Source organism: Lepeophtheirus salmonis, chromosome 8 (genome assembly GCF_016086655.4).
Source record: "Lepeophtheirus salmonis chromosome 8, UVic_Lsal_1.4, whole genome shotgun sequence".
Taxonomy (NCBI): domain Eukaryota; kingdom Metazoa; phylum Arthropoda; class Copepoda; order Siphonostomatoida; family Caligidae; genus Lepeophtheirus; species Lepeophtheirus salmonis.
The window spans coordinates 14,979,336-14,993,795 of NC_052138.2; the positions used below are offsets into that span (position 1 = coordinate 14,979,336).

The 14,460-nt window shown below is 28.3% G+C and overlaps 1 protein-coding gene and 1 long non-coding RNA gene across 4 annotated transcripts in view; one reads left to right on the top strand and one right to left on the bottom strand.

Annotated features, from left to right (window-relative positions):
• The window catches only part of LOC121123500 (uncharacterized), a 303,852-nt gene that overhangs the window by 121,032 nt on the left and 168,360 nt on the right, over positions 1-14,460 (bottom strand). The window lies entirely within an intron of this gene.
• Positions 11,521-12,774, top strand: LOC139906221 (uncharacterized). Its single transcript, XR_011781582.1, has 2 exons — positions 11,521-12,198; positions 12,250-12,774. It is a non-coding gene; the product is annotated as an uncharacterized lncRNA (long non-coding RNA).

The following is a 14,460-nucleotide window of genomic DNA, read 5'->3' on the forward strand; positions in this document are numbered from 1 at the left end:
AGTCAGCTCTTTTAAATCATAAATGGTCAACTGACGAAAAAAGCATAAGAGAGCGTACATAGTTTTATTTATTCCAAAAACGAATTGTTATTCCGAGCTTAATTATCTTAATCCTCCGTTAGTGAACTGGGATTTTATAAACACCGATATTTGTTTAAGCAAAAATTATTTTGAGTCTACATTTTATAGCCCATGCTTTTCATTGTGCTTCTGAAACAGGAAATTTGAATATATAAAATTCTATAATTTATCTTGAAAATACCCTGTAGAGGATTAGTTCGTATATTTAACAATTTTTTATCGAGGTTTAGTGTGTTTAATTAAGTGTTTTGCATAAAAATCGTTCCTGTAGTTATTTTATATAATACATGCAAGCCCATAAAAAACTGATAGGTATTAACTTGATTTTTCAAAATTCTGTGTATTTCATAATTTCTTTTATCAAAGTACATCTTTTTATCTTGTTGAAACTCTAAACTCATGTTATTTTTATTATTTTTTCTCGGAAAGGATGTTCAATAACAGAGAATCAATAAAATCTTTTCCCCTAAATGACAGTTATCAATTAAAAATGTATTTATTTTTGGATCCCCAAGGCTTATAAATTTTTTTATGGAAGGTAAAAAAAGTCAGGTACCTCGTGTTCATTCTTCATGGTATGTTTCTAAACAATTACATGTATGAGCTGATGTCTATACAGTATAATATATTATCTACCAACAAGTTTTGTTTTTTTGTATCTAAAGCTCATTTATAGTTCCGTTTCTGGAAAGTAATACATATTAATCTTGATTCCTTGCAGGTTCTTAGTTGACATATTACATCTTATTCCCCCTAATGGATGTAGGTATCTAAATATTAAATGAGCAAGGTTCAATGACCTACCTCAAAAGTCTTGGAGAACAATTATGAACTTTCTACATTTTTGTCTCATTCCACATGGAACGAACAACATTTACTGGTTATATGTGAAAAAAAAACAACTCTAAATTGATTATATAATTTATATACAAGTCTATCTATGTAGAGTAAGAATATTTGATGATGTAGTCTTACGTAGTGATATAAATCATCTGTATTTTTTAGGTGGACTGTTTTTTTTTTTTGGAATTGGTAATCTAAAGAATAAATCATCTTTTCCTTCGCAGTTGTCAAAATTATTTAACACTCGAGAGGTGAACTTCCTTTTCTACAACATTCAAATATATTCAAAACCTGATTAAACATTTGTGAGTACTCATAACAAAAACTTGTCAACTTCATAATATCCCTTTTCGAAGAAACCCTAGTCCTTAGTGACAAAAAACACGAACAACCAATTTAACAAGCCTCCATTGAGGTCCATTTTATAGCCCTAAGTGTGTAGACCATAGACAGGAAGAGGTGATAGTCACTTGGTTCCAGGTATTGACTTTAGGGTGGATGCATAAGTACTTCCTATCCGAGCATGTGGAGGTTCCGGCGAGTCATCAAAAATGTGTGCACCCTGGCATTGTCTCGATGTGATGTTTTGCTATCTCCTATTCACCAATGCTGGCAGTTTCTGTTCGATTGCCAGTTTTAAACAGTCGAGTTGTTCACAGTAGAGGGCGAAATTAACTGGGGAAAAATGGTTCCAAGCACGAACCGAAAGAAAAATATCAACATTGCAGACATGAAAAATGTTCTTGCTCGCTTTCGACGCGTTTTCACATTTCAGGTAGTAAAAATATAAAATATGCCGAATTTCTTCCTTTGACCTGACCTACGATAATTCGCTACTGAACGAGCGAAGTGCATTACTGTCTAAAAAGCGTTTGTAGTACTCACTCACAACTTTACAACGGTTTATCGTATGATCCAATGTGACCAATAATGAACAAGATATACTTAGTTAAAAAGTGGGTAGGAAATGCCAAATTAATTTTCCCCCAAACTAATATTTAAGTGCATTAAGGGCATTTGTGACCTGTCAACACAAAAACAAACTAGAATGTTTTTTCTTAAAATAGAGTGTGTCATACATTTGTATTCTTCCACAAATTATCGTAAAATTCTATCAACAAGTTCTTCTAATTAATCCTTTCGATTACTTGCAAATTGCACTTAAATTAGCCAAAATTGATCGTCTTAATGAAAATGAAAAAATTGATGGATTTTTTATAAAGGGAAAATATCGGGGTAAATATAATTTATACAACGAGCTACAATGCTCACATAAAATTATTAGATATAATTTAATAATTTTTTAACTATAGCCTCCTGGACTAAACTTTTTTTCATGGTGATTTTTAGCACTTGTGTGCACGTAAACTGTTGTGTCCGATTTTTGTATCAAAGATGTTTTCAGTGAGGCTCAATATAGTAAAGTTTTTTATATGGAAATTTAGTGAGGATATAATAATTTATATTAGAACAGAACAATACTAATGATGAGTGATGACTAATGACGTCATCTCATAAGAAACTTTCAAATTATATTTTTACATAAACATCAAGATATTCTTAATTTTTGTCGTTGGTTTTATCCTTCCTACTCCTACTTTTTATCTAATCTGTGTTTCAGTATTTAAAGAATTAATATTTCTCATAATAAATTGAAGTACATTCGTCTCCTGGATCACTTGTCATCCAAGAACTCCAAAAAGACCCTATCCTCTGAGTCTCTGACTCTGTATTCTAATCTATGATCCCAATAATGTCTTCGTTTTACTAAAAGGAATGAAAGATTTAAACCCCTTGAGGTTCTTCGACGTTTATAGTGAAGTATATGAGTCAACGTCAAAGAAGAGGATCCCTTGCAGCTTCTCATAGTGGTGAAGAATGAGGGAGACTTGTGTTTCATATGAGTCAAAGTCAAAGAAGAGGATCACTTGTTGTTCCTCGTAGTGATAGTGGTGAGGAATGAGGGAGACTTATGTTTCATATGAGTTACATGAATCAAATCATAGTGTGAAATCAGAAATGGAATACATATTCTGTAATTGTTCTTGAAACTTGTTTCAATCATTCAATCCAAAACAAAATATTGTCAATTCATTGGTATTAAATTGACAATCAACAAAATTATCATAGATATCAAATCATAAGCCAAATTCATCATGATAAAGTATCCAAGCTCTGATATATTTCATTTCCAATAAGTTTATTTGTCTGATTATTCACGTAAAATTTACGCCTCTATTTTTATCTGATTACTTTATTTACAAAATGGTTTTGACGAAACTGACAATTTTTATTTAGATCCTTGACAAATTAATTTTTAAGTCCAAAATGTGATTAAATTAGTTACTTTCTTAAAATTGTTTCGATATATTAAAAATGTACGTTCATTTTTTATTATTACTGTAATACTAATCAAGTTTCTTTGATTTAGCTTTTTATTATATTTATATTTGAATACTATTTGGAAAAGTACAATAATGTAAGCTGTCATTCTATATGTAATAATACCTCTTCATATCATCATGCTCGAAGATTAAGGATCTAACTACGACCAATTTAGTCTAATAATTAATAACTCACGTTTTCTTGGCAACAATCTTAATAAAATATGACTTGCGTACAGTAGATTTAGTTAATGCACACTATTTTGAATTTATAGGGACTATTTTATACTATTAAGTTTCACTTTAAAACTATTTACAACCTAAAATAAAGTTTTATATATCTAGTTTTTTTTATAAAATTCATAGTACATCCTCTTAAATAATCCAGTAACGGCAATTGATCTCTATTTTCAATTAACGAAGAACAATAATTCAATAAACTAAGAAACATATTCAATATATTATGTGCTTCAATTTTACAAGTATACACATTTACTTTCAGCGTATGATTTTGGTTTTTAGTATATTGAGGCAAACAAATATATTCAATATTAGTTGAATGAAGAATAAAATATACAACAATCAATCCTATTATACATGCATTGATAAAGTTGTTAGCATAAATACCTTTGATTTTAATAAATCCATTAGGAAAACGTTTATTATTTTTAATTATACTTAGGTATACACCAAGTTCAGAAATAATTAAAATATGGATCAAAATTAATTTCATCCTTTTTCCAAAATAAGAGTACTTTCAATTTCAATTTAAACAAAGAAGTGAAATAATTCAATGTAGATATTGAGCTTAATATGTTGCACTCATCATTTTTAAACTATTTAACTTGTTTTTTTGCATCTTTGATAACAATGAAACTTCATCGGTTATGATTGAATTGTTTGATATGTGCAAGATCAGAGTCGACGCCATGAACTCAATGTAGATTAAAAAAAGGCTTGATTACTATTGATAATATAGATGACTTTAAAATATACAAACTAAATGTTTAATTAAAACTTCTTAGGTTCGATCCATTATCAAGAAAAACCTTTTATCCCTTACATATTCCATTTTGTTGCTTGTGTTGAAAGGATGAAATGTATTTTAAATATTCAATAATAAATCATAAAGAATAAATAAAGGTAAATGGATAGTAAAATATTCTTATAATAATTAGTATCCTATTCATTTTATTCTTCTTTAATATAATTTATAACTTTTTAGAAAAATTAATCTAATAATAAATTATTTTTTTTACAGGATTAATATTTTTCAACAATTTATCTTACAAAAATAAAGCCAAAATAGACATAATTCGTACATGTTATCTTCCAAATAGATTCGTAAATGATTTATCAAATTTCTGATTGAATTTATTTCAATGTTGTGGCAACAATTCAAATAATGTACGTACAAAGCATACACTAGATGTTCTAGTCTAAAGGAGCACTTCAATGACCTTCTTTTTGGATATAGCATATAACACTCATACGCAAGCTTGTAGTTTCAACTAAGCCACATCTTCAGAGGTCCTGAAGATTAAGAGAGAGTCCATTATGAAATTGAATTCTGTCATCCGAGATCCCATCATCTCAGCTATCCTCCTTAGATTGCAAGGCTATTAGGAAGTATTCTCAAGTACTTGACAAAATGTTTGAACCGACGAAAGAGTTTCATGCTAAGTTAATTTTTTCTCTTCTCATTATTACAGGCCTTTTGTTGTAGTTAAAAGGATCCTAGGTAGTAGTAGACAATTGCATATCAAAGCCAGTCATATTTTATTTATTCAAAGGAGTTGAATTAAGTCCTTTGCTTGTACAACTCATATTCGAAAGCAATATTTCACGTAAAAAAACTTAAGTGGATTATACTCATAACTTAGGAGTAACAAACACCCTCATCAATCCAAGAAGCTCACAAAGTCATTGGCCGTTGTCCATTGAACTAAGTACCTTCCAGTAAGAATGTCTAGGATGTAACTGCTCTTTCGACCATAGAGAATGATCTACTAATTATTTTCAATTTCCTACCTCTGACATAACAGCTAATTAGTAATAGAATGGTAAAATTCAAAGAAACCAAGTAAAAGAATAGTGGCTATATAAAGGTTGCTATAAAACTTTCATTTTCATTTTCAATTTTTACATCCATAAGTGGTTCTAAATTAAAGTTGATTTAAATAGCTTAACCGTTCCATTACATAGGTTACATCAAATATAATTAATTTACAACATAAAAAAAGTTTCGCCATGATATTTGTGGAGACAAAGAGTGTGGCATGCACAGTGCTCACTCCTGAGTATTTGGCACAACTTTTTTTTGTTTTACCTCCAGCCATATTGAATGTGAAACAATGACTATTTTCATTTTAAGAAGTTATTCATCTACAATTCCTAAAATAATCATTTTGTAATGCAATAAGCATAAACTTGATTATTAGACAACTCCTCAACGGCAATTTAATAAATTTTACGCAGTTAAATAAATTTAGAAAAAGAAGTATAACTGCCTTATTTTTCTGAATTTATAATTAAATTCCACGTAAAGAACGTTACCACAAATAATTTTCCCAAGTTTCCCCTTTAATAATAAATAAATGCATAATCTAGGACACCTGAAAACGAGTTAGCTCAGTTTTTGAGACCATCGAGCTCAGTTATTATGTGACATAGCGGTAATTTATTGGCATAAAGTTCACACAATATTAGAATCAATCTATGGACCAAATTTCTCTATTAGTTGCATTCTGAGCATGTTCAACTATCTTTCCTATCAAGCTCTAAGCATGAAGATAGACAATTCGGGATATCAAAAAAGAGACAAAAGAGATGGAAGTGATTTGGGAGATATCAGTGTACTGTTCACCTCATCTCCATCGGTATGATACTTTATTTATTAATATTGAGGCATTCATCAAAGTCAACTGATTAGTTTTACCGAAAAAAAAGAATAAATTAATATTCATAATGAATGAAAAATATCAAACTTATAGAATATAAAAATGAAAATATCCATAAATAAAAAATCAACCTTAGAAATTAAGAAATAATAAATAAAAGCGGTTTTTTATATGCCTCTACCAAACGGTTCATATGTTGATTCATTGTAGAAGTGTATTCTAAAGAACGTCAATGATTCTTTCTGCATTGAAATAAAAGAAATATATCTCTACGCATATATCGAAGATAAGGTGACTCAAATTCTGCTCAACCAAATGGGGTTAAAAGTTTAATGACTATTTTCGTGGTCCCAAATTATAAATCGGTAAAATTGGTTGTCTCATTTGGCATAAATGATCAACATAAGTATATTTAGGGATAATATATTTCACATTAAGTATCAAAAAATGAGATTTGAGTAATAAAAATGAAGAGAAACATCAAAATAAATGCGTGTAACTCGCGGTACCAAAAGAAAATATTTATTTATTGTAAGCATGTTTGCAACTAAAATACTCATACCATGAGGAAAGTTAAAGAAAGTTTGAAAAAATATTGTTGCATAATAAATGTTGCATCTACAATACTTAATCAAATAAAAATCCTGTAACTGGATTCAAATCGATAATTTTCAAGAGACAGCATCACAATTTCCTTTCATTTGACATTTATAGATATTCAAATCAAAAGTTGTGGATGAAGGATCATTTTTTTTGGACGTTTGAGAGTTATTTTCTCGTTTAGAGGAATAAAATCCGGCATACAAATATCCGGCGATACCAAATTCCCAACTCTTGCATTAAGGTACATCCTAATATCCAAATTTAATGTCATATTTTATTTAGTTTACAACTAATTGGATATGGAACTTCATAAATATATTTGCACTAAATCATGATTATAAATTATTTAAATCAATTTTATCTAAAAGTTGTTTGCAACAACTTATAATCTACTTATGTACTGACATATATGGATATAAATTTGCAGTGTCACTAAAATAATTAAGAACATGTGTTGATTACTAAAGTATATAGTGATGTTGTCACGATAAAAATATTTTCTTACTGGTTTCGATACCAAAATTGGTATCAATATTTTTGATACTTTTAGGATAAAAATTTAAAACAAAAATATATTACGTCTCCCTGGCACGTCCACAGGCTTTTTGTATGGAGTGAGGGGGATCAAGGAAAAGTAATACACCAAGTGGAGAATTTATTATTGGTTATACTATAAATTTTTGTGCACCAGTGAAGTCGAATATACTTGAATATTACTTTATAACTAATTATGAAACCTCCACGAAGTGACCCTTATTATTGAATATTCAAGATGAATTCTGCGAAGGGAAGAAAAAGTTGCTTACCTAATGAGGGGAAATGACAAAGTAACATCATTTGTGGTATCATAAAAAACAATATCTGAGTTGGAAAAATGTAATTAGTACATAAATTTTTAATATAAGTAATAACATTATAGTAATATTAATGAAATATCGAAAGATTTTTGCATGTGAGCACGTCATATTAAAAACTAGACGATAAGGGAGTATATGTTATATGCGAAGAGGGATCTATGTAGAGAAAAAACTAAGTATAGCGATTAGAAAATGAAAAAAGGTTAATGGTGAAATTATATTTCAAGAATATAATTTTTTGAAAAAAAAAATAATATATAAAATTTTTAAGAGAAAAATTTTAAATTTACTGTTATTCACGGAAAATTAAACTTTTTTGGGAAAAAAATTCAGATTTTAAATTTTTTAGTAAAAAGTAAAAAAATCCTTAAATGGAGGGAGGGGCTACAGCCCCTCCAGCCCACCCCCTGTGGACACCCGGGTTTATATCAACGCTGGGCTAATTTATTAGGACATAATGGCACTACAGGTAACAGTTCCAATACCCATTTATTAGTATGTACCTATGTACCAATAAAGTGTCAGTAAAAACATTCAACTAATTTGATTCAAAGAAAACGTTAATATATCGGTCAAACCTGTTATAACGGACACCTACTTGAAGTTTGTCATTGCATTTAAGCTATTTTTACATATTTTTAAATTTAAAATTATTTCCTATTAAGAAAACTTGTTTAAGATGGAACCTACAATAATAAGTAAATTTTTTAGTTTACTTACCTTACCACTAAATACAAGTTTAACTATTTAAGATAATACTTTATGTAGATTAATGAACTCAAATATAATACACTATATTTTAATTGGAAATGCTAAGAAATGTTAGTTATGGCTTATAAAACCAATCTAAATATTATATACATAATTTTCTGAAGATATTTAATAGATATCAAATATTTGTTATGAGTCAATAAGATACCTGAGATACATTGATCCAATAAGTACCTACATATATATCTTATTTCAACTCCAATATTGACGAAAATACCTGTATTGGATATCGGATAAATACCTGTTATTTATATGCGTGTCGTTATTGGAAACTAATCATTTCATTCTAAATTTCCTCATGAAATGTTTGAGATAAACAGAAAATCGAATTACAGAAAGCCTTAGAAAACAGTCCTGGAGTTAATCAAATACAATTTCAGCCAAACTCTCATGAAATTAAATAGGATTTCATATAGTTGATAATTATTTACTGACAAGAAAAAAAAAAGTAAACATGACTAGAAATAGGCTTTAGTAATATTTGCTTTGGCCTAAATTAAATTTTTTAAATCATACTAGAATATTAGTGAAAGTTTATATAAAATTTACTTTTCTCTTGTCTATTATTACTATTAATTTGAATACATAATATGTTGTGCATCAACATAAAAACAACCTTAAACCAAAATCAAGAAAAAGGTGACAATTCTAATTAATTTATTTTCATACATGACAATATTTCATAGACATATTTGAGTCAATCATAGATTTTGTATTTAAATCTGGGAGATGTGGTAAGATATCTCAGAACTTTAGCAATAGTTTAAAATCTTTATTTAATTTATGAAACTTATATTGTCTGCGATATGGCTGCCTTTCAAATAAAATCATTCAACTTATCATTCTTTCAATGAGAATATTTTGAATTACAACCCGCTCGGAAGAAATTATTATCTTGAATATACGTAGGTCGATACTTGGCCGCTCTTAGAGGAAACAAAATACATTTAATTTATGAATTACCTTCCCCGTTTTGAAAATTCAAACATAAAAGCAAACAAGGAGAACTTTAGTTTTAATAATGATCCCTGTTAGCAAACATATCGTCTATCAAAATTCTCAACATATAATTTTTCTTTATGAATTAAACTTTAACTTTCACATACTTAATCATCAACATATAATTTATATTATGTTTGCTACAAGTAAAAAATGATTCTGAATACAATTCAGTATTTACCATATTTATTTATGAATCATCGTAATAAGGGCATTAAGCTCTGGCTCTCATTCCTCTGAGTAAAAAGTGGGCTACGGAAGACTAATAAACTCAAATTCAATTCAAATTATTTTTTCTTGGACTTTTTATTTTACGAGTAAAGGAAGTGTGCTCAATAATTAATTCTTGGTTAATTAAATTTTTTTCTGAAGTTTTTTTCCTTGAACACTTTATTCAGGGATTTGTTATTGAAGAGTGAGACATCTTTATAATTGCAATTTTTTTTTTTTTTTTTTTGAAGATGAAAAATAAGTTAAATCCTATATAATAGAATGGACTCATTTACAATACATCAAGTTAACTTTGAGATCAACATTAAGAGTATGTGTTTGGATTTGCAGTAATACTTGGTTGGAGCTATACATATTATAGTATATTGTACATAACTAAATAGGCCAATCGGAAAACACTAGATTATAAATGCAAGTAAATTTGATCTACTTACAAATAAGTGGATTTGTTTTATAATCCCGATAAACAAATTATGTCAGGCAACGTTTGCTCAAAAATAAAATATGCTTGTGATCGTAGTTATTACAGCTCAATGGTTAACATAATTATTTTTGTATCATAATGACGATAACTCAAGTTTAATTTTTATAGGAGTTATGGGGAAGGGAGAAGAATAAATCTTTATGGTTTCGAATAAAACTTTTTAATATAATAGCAAATTTAAAATTTAATAACACTCATTTATAACCATTAACGTTATTCTTTCTCACCCTAAAATTTATACAATATCAAAAAAAAAAATATGGGCAAAAAAAAGAAATCTGTCAAAATTGCAGGAGCGTTTGTCTGAAAATTCGTTTGTATATAAATTTGAGTCATAAAAATTGATGTTTAACAAAAACATCTCTCATTTGAAACATAACTTTTCTAAAAAACTCTTTTTTCATCAAACTTCCATTTTCAATTTTTAAAAAGAAATGCCATAAAACGACGCAATTTAGACTTAAAATTTTAAACCTTGCAACATAGCATTTTCGATTTCTGGAAAATTTTATACATCGCTTTGCAATATTTCTAAAAATAAACAAGTTATCGATAGTAATTTTTTGACGATATTATTCTTTTTACAAGAACGAAAAAAGTATTTCTCTTTACAATGCCAATCATTGCTATTCAGTGTTTTTTTTTTTTTTTTTTTAATTAGTGAAAAACAGTTTTTCGCAAGTTTCTTTGCGAATTACTATGTAGCAAATTTTTGACAACAATAAATGATGTTCTTCTCATTTAGACAAATATTTTCACGCGTTTATGCTGGTATTCTATCTGAAGTTTATAACCCTTTATATTTTTTTTATTACTAGAGTAGGTTTTCCCAGAATATTAAGAAATTAAAATTAATTTTGAACTCTTTTACTTCATATAAAACAAAAAATAAAGGCTATAAAATTTTTATAAGGCGATTATAAGGTTTATAGAAGAAAACATATTCAAGCTAAATTGTCGTTCACTCAAACTCCCTGACCTGCACAACGCCTTTACTAGTTACTTATAACTGCGGGCCAATAATTTATAACATTAAAATAATTAATTTATAGTCCAACAAACCAACGTTCAAACAGGGTTGAGAATACCTCATCCCCGTTGATTAAAATTTTGTTACCAAATTAAAATTTTAATGTTATTTGTTTTAAAAGATGGAATTATTTTGTTATTTTTTCGAAATTTTGTCAATTAATTTTTTTAAATGAAATAAAAAAATAAGTTTTTATAAAAAAAGCCATCTACAATTTTTTTCATAAAATTCTAACCAAATCTTTCATATATTAGCTTTTCTTTTTTTCAAAAAAAAACCTTCCCCTTCTCTCCCAATGTAAAAAATTTAGTCACGGCCCTGGATGGAACACACTAATAAGTAAGGGTGATAATTTTGGTAAGAATAGAAAAGCGTGCGAGGAGAAAAGAAGAATTACTTATGGCATCATTGATTAAATAATATACATCTTCTTCTATCAATCATGAACGTTATCATTCCCGCCTTTATTATTCAATATTAATATAATATGAGATGGTGATAGTCGATAGAGAACTGAATAAAATCCCCAAAATGACGTCGCCTTCTGTCTGGATTTATGAAAATGGAGGCCCAGGAATTTGGAAAATACTTACCGGATGAGAAACAGATGGTTTGTCGATATAAATGTGCCTTTAGTCCCCTGTCTAGAATTACACGCCACTCATTATCCTCATCTCATAACAAGAGTATGGATATTCATCTATAAAATCAATTTGACGATGAATACATCAAGTCAGACTTTAACTTTGATCTCACAACGATGCTTATTGCATGTAATATAACCTTATCCATTGCTAATCATCTACGTTCAAAAAATTTATGGAGAAATACAAGGGTAAACATATCCCTTCCCGAGGAACCATCATTAAATTAATGGAGGATGTTGGTACTGATGTCATATATAGAAATACATATAAAAATGTTTTGAGTCATCCACACCAAATGACGATCAAGTTATCAGTAAAAAGTATTTACGAATATCGAAATGGAACTCTGAATTTTGTACTATCTCACAGTAAGTATTCAATTTTTTTTAATCTAACCATAAAATATGATTCTATTTTAGCTAAACATATCAAGAATTATGATACACAACTCAGTAAAGGGCAAAAACAACTGCTTAAATGGTCACAACAACGGGGGTAGTAGCTTTGGATGGTTTGCAACTAGTTTGTCTGACATTAGTTTCTTCACTTTAAGACTTGGGTATGATAATTAGGTTTTCCAATATTACATAGTCAATAAATATTACTTTTTTATCACTAAAGGCTTAGCTATGGTTGATGGGCTCCAAGAAATGGTGTTCAGAAAACTCATAAAAGGCAAAAACAACTGTTTAAATGGTCACAACAACGAGGGTAGTTACATTGGGTGTTGCATTATAATTAACAATTGTGTATATCCTTCATGATAATAGTATGTTGTTATATAAGCATACCTAAATAACAGGGGAAATCTTTTTGATGCTCTTAATAGGGAGTAATATCGCCGGACATTACTACATAATTAGCTTTTGTTCTAAATCTTTACGATGAATTTATTTATAACATTTTTTTATTAGTATATTTATTGTCTAATTTTATGATTTTGACATTTACTTTATTATTAATAATTAGTTAGATCTCATCGGTTAGAGATATATCTATCCTGTGCACAATTGTATATAGCAACTTCCACATGAAGAAGAGGGGTGATTATCTTTTTGATTAAACTCTACGTCTCGCTTGTGTATTGCAACCTAAAGTTATGACATATTTAACTGAATTCCGATGTTAGAACAAGAAAAAATTATCTGGATCAATCTATTATTTCAATATTCTGTATTTATAATTTATTATTATTAATAGTTATATGATTTTAATTGTTTAATTTTGTATATTTAACTTAAATATTTAATGGTTTATTTTTTAGTATGTAGATTATATTTAATTAAAGCCTTCTTTTTTAAACTTTGAGCTTCAAATATATTTCAAATACTCTACTTTGTCGTTTCATTAGCTATTATTCTGAGAATAAGGTTCATAATGAATTACAATTTCATGGAGTGTGACGTTTTCAAATTTACTGTAACGGATAAAAAACGTCGAAGTCAATTATACGTAGTATATCTTCATTAAACATTTTGCTAATAAATACATTCGTTATACCCTCAAAAATCATAATAAAGCAGGCAGATGATAATCACATCAGTATTTTAAACAATGATACCATATGTCTTTTTCCCCCTTCTCCTTGCACGCGTTTTTCTCTACAATATTATCAACTATACTAATAAGACGACCAATCAACAAAAAAGTCCAAGTCCACAAAAAGGGATACTAAGTAGATTTTAATTTTAATGGAATAATACCAAATAAGTATTACAGTACTACACAGTACACAATTATCCACTGAATATTTGATTCGATCAAAAAGAAAAATGGCATTACAAGTTATATATAAATATAGTTTTTAAAAAATATGTATATAATAATTAATAACCTACTATACTAATAGATTAATATTTTTTTATATATTAATATTAAATGTATTTATGGAAAAGTATTATTTCACATCATTTTCTTCAACATAATTTTTTTTTAAATAAATGTAGCTACTCCACATAAAAGAAAGTTAGAAGGATTTTTATAAAAAAAAAATAAGTGTGGTTTTCATTTCTTCGACGAATTATCGTCAATTTCTATCAGCTAATTATTCTTATTAAACCCTTTTTTGAATTGGGGGGATGGAGTTCCACTGATTAAGAATCAATTAACATAAATCACGATGTGTAGTATTAAAATACTCCATTTATACTAGGAATGGTGTCTGATGTCAACAAATAAAACGTATTTTTCATTCTCTAGGAGCGTCCGTGAATCGAACTTACACATATTGAGTTCACGATGATAATTTCTCCCAAACGCATTGTCTCATGAGCCACGTCGTTGAATCCTTATTAATGCTTTGGAGGTGTGTCTAATTGCACTTGAATTAGTAGCAAAAACATGATTGTTACAATAAAATCATGATAAATTCACATATTTTATTTGAAAGGGCCCTATTGGGCCTAATATAAGTCTTTTAAAACCAATAAATGTTCTAAACATTAGCTAAAACTATTGGGTATCTTAACTCCTTCAACAAATTCGAGTACAATCCCTATAATTGACTTAAAATTGTAAATTATTACCAATTCTGGTCTTATAAATGTGGTGCGTCAAAAAAAAAAAAAAAAAATCTACAAAAATGAAGAGAAGGAGAAATATGCAAAATACAGACCACTATTTCATAAGCA